Consider the following 16,445-nt stretch of genomic DNA (forward strand, 5'->3'; position numbering starts at 1 on the left):
GGGAGGGATAAAATGTGTTCATTCTCAAGATAGGAACACGAAGTTCAGATCTTTCAGAAGTAACTTTTTTCTAGAAGTACGGTAACTGAAATCATTAATTGATAATGGCTTTGAGATAAGCCAGGCACAGTGTTTTTCATTAACTTTTCATTTTCATAGTTAAATATTTAAAAATTTGAAAATAAATGGGCTGCAAAATTCTACAATTCTATGCATTGTTATTAAACCTTATGCTTTCTCAAATCCAGACTTTAAAAAAAAATAATCTGTTGAAAGATGGATTAATATGGGGGAAGGGTGGTGCTTTACAGAGTGCATGAGAAAGGGAGGTCGAAATAGATTTAAACAGGAAAATAATACGGGATTGTTTCAAATCCACATGTTTTGCGATGTCTTGTTTCAGGCTTGGCCTCAGGCTTAGTTCTAATCAATAATTATTCTCTCATTTTCTCTTTTGTATGACTGATACTTAACATCTGAATAGTTGCTACTACCCAATTCACTACATAAGATATCTAGATTTTAGAGTTTTCTAATTTGGCACAACTGGGCACAGACGCGGGGGGGCGGGGGAATAATTTGCATTTTAATGTGACCTTACAAAATTTTCACTTCCCGAACCAATATCTAAACACAGCTCTCCTTTGAAATATGCATTTCTCTGAATTTCTCCAACCAAACAATGAAAAGAAGTGTATTAGTGAAAAGCACACACACAAAATGCATATATTGGTGACAATAAGGTACAACATGCATTTGGTTAAGGGGGGATTGTTTTCAAAAATGGGTTTACTAGGCAAACTTGCACAAAAATGCATAAGATAGGGAAAATGCACACAAAAATGCACATGAATGATTTATATATACACACAAATGGATTAACCAAAGTTTGGAAAAATGAGAAAAGGAGGAAAAATGGAACTGACATATTAGTGCATCCTTATAACCAGGGCTGTTTTTACAAGATTGTACTTTTTAAGAAACCTCCCCCATCTTAAATGAAGTATGCATAGCGATAACTGGTAAAATTTTGTATGACTTTATTGTTACAATTTCACTGGAGAATTGTCTTGTAGACTCCATTTCCAAATCCCTAACACAGCTACATCCAAAGAGGCTGAACAAATCTCTGTTAATCCTCCACTATCATTATCATATTCAGACACAAGGCTCGCTGCAAGCTACAGATGAGAGACTGCAGAACTTCCTTCTTCCTGAATGTCTGGAGCTCATTCTAATGTGAAATCTTGCACATACAGAGGATGCTTTCCCAAGAGATGCTGGAAAGCTATTCCAATTTCCAGTTTCTGTACATGTTACACCAACATAATTTATGTTGCATCAAAAGTTCCATTATTAATACTCCCAATAAAACCATGCCCACCATTTTCTTTATTTAATGAAAACAAGCAGCAGGATACATCACTGTTGAATTCGACCAGCTTCCACTAAAACCTAAGGCATACATTGCTTATCCCACATGACTACCTACAAAGCAGCAATATCAGTGTTCAGCCAAATTGTCATTGAATTACCCATGCTGCACCATGCCAGGTCATTGATCCTGGTAAGACGCTGATATAGCCCTTCCATTCTGTCCCTTGGTTTCAATCTAATAGGACATTGATTATTTATAACAAACAAAGCTGGCTTGAAAATGAATCGATCGGCTCCTTGTTGCCTCTGTATTTGAGAGAGACAGAAAGAAAGTGGCACAAAGCTTTTTATCATTTGGCTCCATTATGCAGTGAGAGAGTTGGTTTGTGAGACCAAGCTCCACAACATTATCTAATGATTTACTAAGGCGCCAGCAGGCAGCCAGGTCAGGCCCTGGCAGAGGGGCTCAAAAGAGCCCTCCCCCCCCCCCGGCACAACCCTGCTTCACCTGTAGAACTATGAAATCTATAGATTTTTGTCCTCTTAGGACTAGGGGTGTATTTTGAGTTCATTTATTTTAAAATTATTTATGAAACATCTTGTATTTTGCTACTTTAAGCTATCCCTGAAGCAAATACACTGTGCAAGAGTCTGCATATGTTCATGGGCTTCTTTCCCCAAATTTTACTTTTAAAATAATAATTTGCCTCTTTTTGTTTTTATTTTAAAATCCTGTTCTGCTAGGTTAATTGTGCGAGTAATCTCCATTTCCTCAGTTCTATTTGTTATTCTCTTTTTTTAAAAAATCCTTATATGTTAGTTTCACTTTATAGTGGAAAAGAGTGGGTGCTAGGGAAGATAGGACTTTGATTTTATCTAGCAGGGTTGTTCTTCTGTCTGAAAAAAGGGGGAATTTCTCACAGCAGTGCTGAAGCCCTCAACCCACCTCTGCTGTTGAGAAGAGTGGAGCAATCAAATGGAGGAAATCACAACTGGGGTTTAATTACAGAAAGCCCACTCCTGTTTGTGTTCCTCAACAACTGGTATTCAGAGTCATATATCATGCAAGTAATCCATTCCCTCAATTCTACATCACTACCTTATCAGTTACATTGATGGAATTCTTTTTACAAAACATACTTCAAAGTCTTATGAAATTTTCCCCAGGCAAGGCATGCAGGAAAGAGCGAGCTTCAAAATTATGAAAAACAACAGAGCCGCAAAGCAGAATGGGCTCAATAGTTCACACAAAACTAAATGGGATAACATCTCAAATCACATCCTTAATTGGGACTGTAGATGTTTACAATCTATAGATAGATATAATGTGTTTTCTAGATCTATGGTACTCTTGCAAATATAGATCTATAAAATCTATCAATATCAAAAACAGAGAACTTCACGTTTTGGAATTTGCCATAGCCATCACTGTGACCCGTTACAAAGTTTGACAAGTGATACTATACTTGATCTTAGCCAAAAGGCCGAGACTATCACCCAACTTGCTTATTATTCATCCCCTATGGAATGCTGGAAAGGTTTGTGCTTCTTGAAAACCAGAACAGTTTCTGCAACCAAGAAGCTAAAATTCAGCCCCACATCCCACAACAAAGCGACCATGCTGGTTCCTTAGAACATCACTCCCATGGCCTGGGCACAAAGATTGAACCTTGACAATATTCGGAATGTAAGATTTAAAAGTTCCATTTTCATCTTATTTGTTACCTCCCCAATACATGGGGTCAGATTAGCCGAGATCTGGGAAGCTACATTCACACCTCTTTGAAATCTTCCCTGCAGAACTGGCTCTGAGTTTCCTGCTCCTATCGCTTTATTTTTGGTTGCATTGTTCTCTTGGGATAATTTTGTGCCTGTCGATGGTCAAAAAGGGCAATGTGTTTGCTCAGCAGGAGTTGATTAGCATATCCACTTTATTTTCTCTGAACAGGCCTGGGGATAAGATTGTTCTCAGAGGTGGCAGATATTAAAAAGAGCTAAACAACAACAACAAAAAAGAGGAGTGTATGCACAACACTGACTGAAGTGGAGTGAGGACAGGGACTTGCTGACTTAGGAGAGCAAGCTAGTTTACCTGCATAAAGGGATGTGCTTTGCGTGAGCTTTGGGAGCTGTGAACAGAGTGTGCTTCAGGGAGGCTTCAGGCAAAGGTAATTTAAGGGGGACTTGGGCCATTGGAAAATCTAAGCAGGTGCTATGAAACAGAGACTAAGGGTAGCGTTAGAATGAAGGTCAGGCAATCACAGGTGATGCAACCATGAGAGATTGCTGTGATTAATTGCAGACTAGACTGCAGTGCTGCGAAGAAGAGAGTATGGGATGGACACTTGGGCTGGGAGGGCATTGTGTATATGGATGATGATGCACCTTCCTATCAAAGTTATTAATGAAGTATAAAAACTCACTGGAAAAGGAAGAGTTGCACTATCAACAAATGTCCTGATCTCAAGAACTCCTATCACACGTTTGCACATCATAGTAAACCATAAACCAGGGCTTACAAAGAATAAGCTGATTGCACCCACTTTGCTTCTTTCCACTAGTGCTGGGGTAAAACAAACCATAGTCCCTGGCTTAGTGTTAAGTCTCATTCTGTCAGGGGCTGGGCAGAGGAGGAGGAGTGGTGCAGACCACCTCCCCATCCTGACCCTTCCGGGGGGAGGAAGAGGAAGACAGTATCGATTCACAACAGTGGTTTGTGGGAGATCACAGCTCAGAGGCAGGTGAAGGGGAAAATTGGGAAATAATGGGAGAGGGGCAGCAGGCAGAGCTGGAGCAGCAACTGGCTGACACATTGTCACTAGAAAGCATTCCAGACCCACCATCTCTCAGAACCCAGTGAGCCTTAAAAGCAGGAGAGCAAAGAGCTCGAAGACAGAGGGCACTTAGCAGCACCCGTAGAGGATGATGATGACGAATGAGAAAGTGGGAGATAAGGGGGGGTCGGATGGAAATTCACTTGGGACAATGCCATTATCCAAAAGACTAGGTTCTATAGCTTCTCTCTGTGAAGTTTGAAATAAAAAAAGAACTGTAAGAAACTTTTTCTTGTCTCTATACTTTCCTGGGCAACCAGCCAGGGGCTGCTGACAGCATCCTGACACATTCAGGAATCACACTTTGTTCACTCCCAACAAATTCACTTAAACATAATCTGTAGCCATGGCTACAAATTTGCTGGTTGTGGTTTGTAGAGTGAAACAACCCAGGAGACAGCTAGAAAGCTGCCTAACTTTGGAAAGGGAGTTGTAAGCCTAAAATCCACTATTTCCCCCAAGTCTTCCTATGCTCTTATGCTCACACACTTTACTAAAGAAAGCCAAGGTAAATGCACCTTGAGATAGTAACCTAGAGGTAGAAGCCATTTCCTTTCACCCACACAAGCACAAGTTGCTAAGTTTCTTGGGTTCTTTCTTGACTACTATGAAAAGGAACCATGATCTCTCCTTCCTACCATTGTTCTGGCTCATCAGCTGTTTAACTTGACCTTCTCTCCCCTCTCCAATTTTTCTCCTATTGCAAAGGATTACAGCTGGGAAAATCAATTAATGGGTTGGAATGCATCTAGACTAGTTGCTGTGATGAAATAGTTACAGAGAGGATGGAAATGGCTGCTGAGATCTGCCGGAAACCACCATAGTTGTTCCATGGTTCACTGCATTGGCATTTCTTGAGTGCTCACCCTTGAGACAGAAGTCTGTTGAGATAGCTATACAGCAGCTTGGCCTCTGTGGATTGACATCTCTTCCATTTGTTAACAGCAGGGCATATGCTCCATTAAAAATAATGTAGACACAAGCTTACTGCATTCAACTTAAAGAGTTTTTTTATCCACCTAGGAAGATCCTTGATACAGTACTGTCCACTAGTCCATCTAGTTGAGTAATTTCTATACTGACTGACTGCCGCTCTCCAGGGTTTCATACAGGAGACATTCCCAGCCTGGAGATACCAAGAAAATTGAACCAAGGATCTTCTGCATGCAAAGCAGGTTTCCACCACTGAGCTACAGCCGTTCCCTGAAGTTTGATAGACGACTCACACTGAATTGGAAACTTGCTACAGATGCTAGAGAACTAACTGGTGACAGGAGCCAGACTCCCCAGGATGCTGCAGAGTCTGAAAACATCACACCAAAAAAGAATCCCAAGAATTCCAAGAGTGCAATAGGAAGAAGAAACCAAAGAGCTTGAAACTAAAGCAGAGTAAAGGAGGAGCAACGGCTTCTGAACCCTTTGACTTAAAGCCTAATAATGGAACATCACAGGTAGATTATTCATACTGCTGAAGGTCATGCCCGTTGGCCCTGGCTGTGTAGGATCCTTCTTCTTCTTTGGCGATCACTCGTAGCCAAGTAAGATTGTCTTCAATAAACACAGTTTTAAAAGTGAGTCCATAAGTGACTGTGGAGGCCAATTCTGGATCCACATGTCCTTCCACAGTGGGGACATAGGTTTCTGGGTGGGAGTTGATCAGGGTAAGGGTTTGCCAAGTGTGCCTTCCTTTTAGCATGTTTCTCCCTTTCGTACTGAGTTTGAGTGTCTTCAAAACGCATGACACCTTTGGTAAAGGCTGTTCTCCAATTGGAGAGCTGGCAGGCCAGTGTTTCCCAGTTGTCGGTGTTGATACTACATTTTTTTAGTTTTGCCCTGAGAGAGTCTTTGAACCTCTTTTGTTGACCATGCTATGTTGGATCCATAGCAGAGGTGGCACAAAGGAGTTACTGGCCAAATCAAACTGCTTAGATTTCAATCTTTATTAACAGAAAGAATACCAATAAATCCAGTGATACCAATGTGCTATTTTATTTCTAAAGTCCCTGAACAATTAAATCTGTGAATAGCCATTTCACTGTTATGTTAAAGCTATGTTTGATTAATCACATGCTGTTTTATGCATAAACAATCAGTACTCAGTTTTTTCCCAAGTTAACAGAGGAAGAAGACAGGGTTGCCCCATATCAGCGTTGCCTTACGCACTCAACAATTAAAAGATGTGACTGGGATACATGCTGGATCTACAAGTTACAAAATCAGTTTGAATGCTGATGATGCAATGCTGTGCTTACCTACTCCTTTAAAATCTGTAAGAAAAGTGCTTGAAATAATAGAGAAGTTTGGTGAAGTCTATGGCTACAAATGAACAAATAAGTTTGGAAATAAATGTGTTGCGATCAATTAAAGCAAATTTGATGAAAGTAAACAGAATTAATTGGACAGTTAAGAAAATAAAATATCTAGTAATCTTGTTATCTTCAAACATAGAATAGTTATTTAAATTAAATGATTAACCAGTGGTGGTTGCAGTGGCAAAATATGTTTTAAAAATGGCCCCCAGATTGGAAGTTGTAGCATTAAAATTGAATATAATTCAAAGGCTTTTTCTGACTGACGAAAAATGAATATAATTCCTAAAATACTTTTTCTATTTGAAAATGCAGTGATAAAGATCGACAAAACGGTATTATTGAACTGGCAAAAACTACTTACAAATTTTGTGTGGAATAATAAAAAAAGCTAGAGTTCCCATGGCAACCTTGGAAAAAGGCTACAATGAAGGAGGAATAAAATTTCCCCAAATAGTAGGTTGTTATAGTAGCCCAATGACTAAATGTCTCAGTGTTATCTTCATGGTATAAATTAGAGTAGAGCTGTGTAAAAAGCAATTATTCCATGGTATGGTAAAAATAGAGAAAAGAACAACAATTTTTGGTCAATTCTTGTATAGTTGTCCTTGTATAATCCTTCTATAGATACAGTACTAGATATTTGGAACAGAACACTAAATATAATATTAAGATATCCGTGCTCACATCTTTTCTTTTTAGCAAAGGTTTTAAAATTAGTGGACAAATATCAAAGTGGATAGATGATGATGTAATTACATATACAGAAATTGTAAATACAGGCAGTGCCCATTTTAGGTGTGTCCAATATGTGTGCAACCGCACACTCACGCATCGTGCCAAACCTGGAAGTGACCCAAAAACATCACAAAAGGAGGCAGAATGGGGCAGGGCAGAATGGGACAGGGTGGGCAATTTGGGGAGTGGGGGGACACTGAAATCATAATCCTATACTGAACCAGTAATCTGTGATTTTAGTTTTATGTAGCAGTATTGTACATATAATTGCTGTAAGCCGCTCTGATATTTATAAGATTGTAGTGTATAAGTATTTTTCAACATAAATAAATGGGCTTATTTGGCAGGATTTGGGGGGAGGGGAGCCATAAGCTTTAAATGGGTTTTAAAGAAATTGTGTGAATGTGACCTTAGTTGTATATCACCCACAAAGTGGAGGCAACGTATGGCCCTGTTTAACAAATAATAATAATTGACAGCCGGGAGAGTATCTTTTTCTGACAGCATCTCATCACCATTTGCACCCCATCACTGCTGCAAGGTAGTATGATTGAAGTTGATACAATTATTGTAGTGTGTAGATTTGGAGCGGTAGCCTACAATCAGATCCCCCAGATGAGTCACAATTCATGTCTCCATCTCATTCTTCACTGGGGTTTCAGCTTTTTGTAATCAATCCCCTCCCTCCAGAAGGCGTAAGGTGACAAATCATACACAAATGGTTTGAGAATGTGCAAATAACACCTTCATCTGCCACAACAGCTTAGAAGTCCCTGTGTTCAATTTGTTTCCTAACCTCTACATTATCCTTCAAATTCAGCTGGCACGTGAAAAAATAATTGGATAGTTGCTTTGTAAAAAACAGTTGTACGTAACCAACCATATTGAGTCCATCACCAAACGTCACAGTTTATCACCATCTAATCAGCAGTGAGCAAGGGGAATTATCATATCGGAATATGCCTGTCTCCATCAATAAGCCAGTGATTATTCAGCCAACATGAAGGCTTAGTCTCTCTTTGTTTCTTCAAATGTACGATCCTCCGTGAGGATTCCCCACAGGAGGGATTATTTATACAGAGGTAGAGAACGCTCAGTGAAGGAGGCGATGGGAATGCTGAGAGAAATATTCCTGAACGTGAAATATAAAAGGCTGGGCCCCTAATTGGCATTTGCAGAAAGGAAATGCAAAGCTATATTGCCTAGCAAATTAAATATGCACCCCTGTATCAGTTTTGAAATGCCAAAAGGCTGCTGATATAAAGTGGTACAACGAGAAAACCATATCAGCGGAGACAGAGAAGGAGCAAACATCATTTTGGGAACAAGTTGTCCCATATGTTAGATTTCTGACAGAAAAAGAATGGTATGTTTCACATTAATGCTGCCATCCTATACATACTCGTTTTTTTATTTTGTGGGGGTTAACTTGCAAGGAAGCAAGCTTGCAGCCTTATTTTAATTTCACTTCATGATTCCATCATAAATTTTATGTGAAAAGTACTTTCACTTCAATATCCTATCTGGATATCCTTACCTGTATCCCCTTATCCTCCCGCTGGTGTCACCTGTTCTGCTGTCCTGGCACTGGCAGAACGTAAGCACCAAAATAAACAGACTTAGGGGGTTTTTGTGTGTGTTTTGTAACTTTCTTTTAAAAGCAGGGACTTGGGTCATAGTAGTAGCTGAAGCCACTCTTTTTCTCTTCTCTTCCTAGCGCATCCTCTGTCTCCTTCTCCCCATTCTCTGCCCAGCAGACTGCCAGGGAAAGAGCAGCTTGCTTTTGCCAGAGGTTTCAGTTGCAAAGGACTTCCACCATTCCACCCATTTTGGCTTTTTCCCTGTGGCTTTCCCCCTCCTGCCCTTGTTTTCTCCCTACAGGATCACCCACATTCACATGGCATTAGATCATGGGCCACATGTTGCCCTGATGCCACTGGCTACCCATTCCTGGGCTAAATCATGCCCTTTTGGCTTCCTCTCTCCATATGCCAGAGAGTCAGCTACTTATCACTTACTCAGCTGCTGACCTACATCCTGCTGGGTCTGATACCATTTCCCATTGGCTCATCCTTGCACCATTTTAGTAAAGGTAAAGGTACCCCTGCCCGTACGGGCCAGTCTTGACAGACTCTAGGGTTGTACGCTCATCTCACTCTAGAGGCCAGAAGCCAGCACTGTCCGCAGACACTTCCGGGTCACGTGGCCAGCGTGACGAAGCTGCTCCGGTGAACCGGCACCAGAGCAGCACACGGAACGCCGTTTACCTTCCCGCTAGAAAGCGGTACCTATTTATCTACTTGCACTTAATTGTGCTTTCGAACTGCTAGGTGGGCAGGAGCTGGGACCGCCATGGGGATTCGAACCGCCGACCATGCGATCGGCAAGTCCTAGGCGCTGAGGTTTTACCCACAGCGCCACCTGCGTCCCACCATTTTAGTAGAGCACATTAAATGAAAAAGAGCAGCAACTTTTGAAAAAATGGCCAACACCGTTAGAGGGGTGGGGCCAGAGTGTTATCCACGAGGCAAGGAGTTTGTGATAATGTGCTTGATATCTCTTTCTATGATTGGCAGGAAGTAGCTCATGTTTGCGCTTACCCTACTGAAATCTGGACAAAATTTCATCCAAGATGACATCAGTTGACATACAAGTTCTACTAGCAACAAGTCGTCTGTGCTGCTTGATTCATGTGCAAGGCATCCGTGATAAATGTGCATGTGTGGACCAGCCTTAAGCTATGTACAAACCTCAATTATAATTACAATGCACACATATTTCATGAAGAACATTTATTCTTATATGAACATTTCATTGCCTCAGCAATGAAATATGTATGTCGAGGGAGAAAAATGTCACTTCCTATTGTGATGTTAGAAACATGCAGAGCATTGCAAGTTGCAAACTGTGAATTTACCAGCACCGTGTGCCTCCTTTCCTCTCCTCCTCTCCTCCTTCTCCTGACTTTGGCCAGCCTTATGCTGACTTCCATACATGTGCTGGCTCATAGTTCTGGCACAGCATGGTAGAAAAAGAAAATGCCAGCAACAGAAATAATAGCAAAAAGCAAGAGATGGAGAACATTGGAAAGAGTAATAACTTTGGGATAGCTGAACTAGATAAACTGCAAAATGATTCTTTTCAGTGTAAAATGAAGCATACGTTTTACTCGAAGCTATTAAGAGCTGAGATCTGTAAACAGCTGTCCCTCATGATGAACCATGGTGCTGCAGGTGGCAGCTTCTCAGTGAGGTTCTCTCAAACCGTGGGCTGTCTCTGTACACTCCTGGACAGGAAGGAGTATAAGAGGGTTTTCTGTTCCAGTTGAGCCTTGCTTCAGCAATGAGTTATGCATTCTTTAGTTCTGAGCTGCCCCATCTTCAATTTGGCCGCCAGGTTTTCCTTAGCTCTTGACTTCATACCTCTTCGGTGCTGGGAGACCAGGGAGGAGGGGAGCTGCCCATCGCAGGAGGGGGAGACAGCCTGGTTTCCTCACCAGTCTGCCTAATCTCTGCCTCTTAGCTCCCTTCTTCTCCAGCCTCTGCTTCTGCCCTTGAGCCTGGACTGCTCTCTGCCACAGCTTCTTCCTGCTCACTGAACCCTGTTACCTCTTCAGCATCTGACATCTTCTCCTCCCAGTCTGCTCTCTTTTCTCCTTTTCTGAGCCTTCTTTCCTTGGGAACGCCTCCCACCACTCCTCTGCATCCAGCCAGTCCATGACATGGTCTTGCTTTATACCAACACAGAGACCATTGGTACATCTAGCGCAGCATTATCCACAGCAACTGGCAATATCTTTTCACTGTTTCAGGGAAAGGAGTCTTTCCCAGTACTACCTGGATAATCTAGGAATTGAACATGGAATCTTTTGTATGCAAAACAAGTTCTCTGCTTCCAAGCTAGAGCCCCCTGCCAACAGTCTGCTCATTACATGGATGGACTCTACAGATCACCAGCAAGCTATGTGGTTAGAGTGGCCAATGGGGACACATCTACAATACGTAGCCACTGTACAGCCATCTACGTCCATCTTCTCATTTAGCAAATGGTGGTTCCCAGCACCTCCCAACGAGCACAAGACAAGGATTTAAGTGCATACACCAATCAAGTACTGAAATGACTAAAGCTTGGATTCACAGACTTATTTAACACTTGGCTAAGCATCACTTAATGTGGTGAGGCCCAAATGATTCCTCTCCAAAGTGGAATATTTTGTCCCAGAGGAGCTGCAGTCATTACGAATCACAATTATTAGGCTAAATCAGTTTTCAGAGAGCCAGGCAGAAAAGAAGCCCATTTCATTAAACCAGAACCTTGTTCTTCATATTATGTTTTATTAAACATGGGGAAATTGAAGCACTACCCACTGCCAGTTGGGCCAACCACTGTAGACCACAGTGACACAGTGTGCATAGTGACACAAATACATCGTAACTGGAAACCAGTGTAGTGCATTAATTTCAAAGACTGGGTTTAGGTTCCTACTTAGCCATGAACTCTGTGGGGAAGAAACTCAACCAAGACAGTCTCTTGAAAAGCCCCCTTACATGACCATTATATTTGCAGCAGCCACTCATACTCTTGGTAAGCCACCATTACCAGCAGTGATAGTAGAATGAGAGGTGTCCCAGGCAGAACTCTCTATGTATTCATGCCCTGGTAATGCTCAGATTAGACTGCTGCAAGGCACTCTGTGTGGGGCAGCCCTTGAAGGTTGTTCAGAAACTAGGACGGTTTAAAACACAGGTGCATAATTTGGTGCAGAGCTTGTCCTAGTTCCTGTGGCTCAGTGGTAGAGTGAGCTAGTGGCTGCTATTAATTGAAAAGACATGTAATGGTTCTCTCAGCCTAACATGAGTACAAAAGCAGACTTTCTCTGTTGTAGCACCTTCCCTCTGGAATACCCTCCCCAAGCCCTGTTATTGCGAGGCGTCAACCATTGGGTGCTTCTGCCACTGAATAAAAGCATGTTTGTTTGCTTGGCTTTTCTGGACCACTAGAACTCTTACTTATGATGCTGGCATCCCTGTTTTAAATTATTTTAATCTGTACAGTATTTTATTCTTATAAAACCCTTTGAGATTTCTTTTAACATAAGCAGCATCATAACATTATCAAAGAAATAAACTGCTTTGCATACTAAGAACTTTAGAAACATTCAGCTGAGAGCCAGTGTGTTGCAGTGGATAGAGTGCCACACTACGATCTGGGAGATGAGGGTTCAAATCCCCACTCAGACATGAAGTTTACTGGGATAGTCACTCACTCTCAGCCTAACCTACCTCACAGGGTTGTTGTCATGGCAAAGTTACCTCCCAGTGAGATTTATTTTGCTGTCTCCCAGTCAAGAGGGATCCATTCCAACTCTGCAGTTCTATGATTCTAAGACAACTGCTGATTTTCATCACTGGGTATCTTGACCATGCAAGAGTTTGTCTCTGTGCCATGCCCATTATCCATTAATGAGAGCACTTGCATTACATCCTTATTGGAAACGACTAGAATGCCATCAACATTATGCATGCAGGGAGAACCTCTCACCAAGTTCTCAGCTGCAGAGAATATTAAATGTCACAAGCTTGGACTTCGGTGATGAACATGAATCTGCCAAGTGCAAGAGCAAAGGACTACAGACTGTCCACATGCCTAACCTGCCCAAAGGGTGGAGAGAAGATGTTGTGGTACTAAGGACAATTAAAGTACTCAAATGTCATTTTTGTCCTTGTCTACCAACCTCGTGGCCTCATTGAAACGCTTTTTTAAAAAAGGGAATTTTGTCTGGCTCAAAGGCAGAATCAGTGCTAGGAGAGGCTTCTTTTTGCTTTCAATGGATGAGAATAACATAGCCTGACTGCCTCTTTTCATCCTCTCTTGAGCCAAGGAAACAGCCCCATTTTCAGTGTAATGGGCTGCTTCCTTCTAAAGCACTCATAACCTCTGCATCAGCTGGCCATGCTAGGAGTGAAATATGTTCATGGTTCCCATTGACTTTAATTGAGGGAGACAGACAGCCCAAACACATTTGGAGTCTCCTGTAGTTAGCAGTAGTGCAAATGCTCTTTAATATCCTATAAATCGCTTTTGATTAGCAGCTGGGTGACATCCATCACCATGCGGCACATCAAAGAGAACCAAGAACTATTTCCTTGGTTCTCTCGTTTCTTTTCATTGCTTTCCTCCTTTTGCCAAGTTCCCGTGGGACTCACCACCTGCAGAGGGCAAATGGGCCTAGACTGGAGGTCCACCTTGGGTGGGTGAGAGGAGTAGCAGTCTTCTTTCCTTCTGTTGAGAGGCTAACTACATTGCCCATGGCTGCCAATGCAATACCAAATACTGGTGAAGTTTCAGTGCACTAGCTGCCAAGATGTCCTGGGACATCGTTGCTGGCCACCAATGTGTTTGACATCTAGATCACCAAGAGTTTCAGTAGGAGCAGGCATGGCCCTTTCCTTTCTTCCCATTTTGACAAGAAAGCTTTGCAGTCACTCCTGAATTAGAGTTCTTGGAGAGTTCTTGGAGTACTTAAGGTAACACCTCCCTCATTATATGCATGTTGCTCATGGGGGCTCTATGCCATTGAATGAATGGAGACAAATCACCTTATCAAGTAAGGTCCCAGAAAGTATAGCCCTGTTGGAACCTGTTGCAGATTCAGCAACTCTTCCCCTTCCTTTCTAGGACTGGAAAATCTGCTCCCAAACCCGGACACACTTTCTACCTCCTCAGTGCCCCAAGCATGAGCCATTTGCCTTGTTATCTCGTAATTTATTCTCTGGAATGTGTGCTCAGCATCACTGACATCTTCCACTGAAAACAAATGAGTTCTGGGAATATTTAACTCTGACTGGTTTGCACCCTTGTCATTTTTGTATTGGTGTGCAAAAAAAGATTAACATTTTTTTTGTGAAAATAAGCTGCACCTGTTTTGGTTTTTGGCTTCCTAGTTACAGAGTAAACAAGTGACAGCCAACTACAACTCCCATCATCCCTGACCACAGGGCATATTGACTGGGGTTGATGGGAACTGGAGTCTAACAATTTCTGGAGTCACCATGTTGGATAGCATTTGCATGAACTGTTTAATTTTACACTTTTTGATAGCCCCTGTTCACTGTGTGAGACTTTCATTACCTGTCTTTTACTGCAAGGTGTTTGCAATCCCGGAACCCTTCCACTCAAGTAGGGAAGATTTCTGGTGAGAGCCTTTTCCATCTGCAGCCCCCACGCCTCATGTCTCACACCATTTCCAAAGTTACTCCCACCCCATAGGAGCCCAGGGTGCAGAGCACAAGGGAGGGGCCCAGGAAGTGCAGCAGGGAGGAAAGAAACCCCTGTTCTGCATGAATATGATTAACTCTATTTTATGTATGGAAGGAACGTTAGGAGACAAGCTAATAATCATGCTCGAATTCTGTAGGCTGCCTTGTGAAAAAAGCAACTTATTCATGTGAAAAATTAAATGCACATAATTAACAAATAAATGGTTGAGTGGATAGAATCTGAAATCTTCTAACTGGTCAGAAGAAGACCCAGGAGAGAAGCTGGAAAGGGTATGGTCAATGATCCTTCAAAAGGTCTTTGACAATCATAGACCTTTCTTGTTAGTGGCTGAATTATTAAGCTGGTGAGCCTGGCTCACATGAGCACAAATGAGTGAAGTAAACACAATGTCCAAAATTTGTAACATCCAGTTATTGCCAACCTGGCTTTTCTTATGAATGCAGAGCCTTTTAGAAATGAATCACTTGTTTTGAATTCTGGAATGACTGTATGTAATGGAATTCAAAAATAAGCTTTCTGAAGCCGTGGGACATTGGAAAACTGCCTTTTGGTGTTATCTTGAATGATGCCTGCTTGTGTGTTCATTGCAGAAACACTCGTGAAGGCAGCTCTGGTGGAAATAGAATTTTACAGAGTGTGAAATGAAGACAGAACAGAACTGCAGTGCAGGCTTTTTCTTAAGCGACTGGCTTTGCTCATTCCACTGAAACGTTGGGCAGCTACATGAAGCTGTTCTCTTTTAATCTTCAACTCCTGAACTTGCCAGGTCCTAACAAAATAGCAGTAAAGTGACCCAAAAGCCCCTCATTCAGACAGGCCATTTCATGTCTCACGAACTCTTAGCTCTTTTAGAACTCCATCCTCATCTTGATATTTCACCACTCACGCCCCTCTCTCGCTGCTGATTTATAACTGCAGCCATGTTGGTTACTATTATGTACTCTGCATTAAGGGAATAAGACAGTCACAGATTTTTATATCTTAAATGGTTAAGTGTCAGCAACTGCTCGCAGCCAGCCATTTAGGCAACAATCTTAAGACATGGCACAGACCCATCTCTAGACTGACCCAGTGGTGGATTTATGGTCCATGGAACCCTGTGCACAGCTCATTTGGGGGCCCTATTAATTCACCTGAATAAACATGACTATGTCCAAAAATACGACAGAGCTAAATGCATAATAATGTGTTAATTAGTAACATGCATCACCTTTGTTTTTCTATTTCATTATTAAACAACACTTTTTGTTTCTAATTAATTTTCTGCTTTTCACTTCATGGCACATAATATTGTTTTGTATTATACTTTCAGTGGAACGGTGTTCATAAATATTCACTTAGACATGTTTTGGAATAACACACAAATAAAACAAACCACAGTCAATGTCACAAAACAAAGAAATAAGAATGGATAGCTAGAACACTATCCAACTGCAGTCCTGGCTCAACTCTCATTTCACTGCTTCCTTAGTCTGACTTCTCACTTCCTTCAATACCCTTAGTGACTTCTCTTGCATTTTCCAGACACTTCTTAGAATTACTACAAGCAACTGAAAGTTCTGTCAAGTTCAAGAAAAGAACATGGCAGCACTGGGCAGCCTGTTGGCTTATATGACATCACAACCGCTACATTTTAATCGCGGAGTAGGAGAAATGAAGAGTGGAAACAATGCAATAAACAAGTAGTGGAATTGAGCAAGGGCAATTCATTGTTTGAAGTATCATTTCAAAGGTGTGCTCTCAATTAACAATGTATATTAATAACTCAGGGGTGGAGACTCAGCTGCACAGGGCATTACTGCCACTACTACATTTATATCCCGTAATTTCATCCAGTGAGTTCTAGGCGGCATTCAGGGTTCATTTAATCCCCACAACCAGTGCTGTTCTTCTAGAAAAAAATGGT

The sequence above is a fragment of the Podarcis filfolensis genome (assembly GCF_964270895.1).
Source record: "Podarcis filfolensis genome assembly, chromosome: 2".
Classification (NCBI taxonomy): Eukaryota; Metazoa; Chordata; class Lepidosauria; order Squamata; family Lacertidae; genus Podarcis; species Podarcis filfolensis.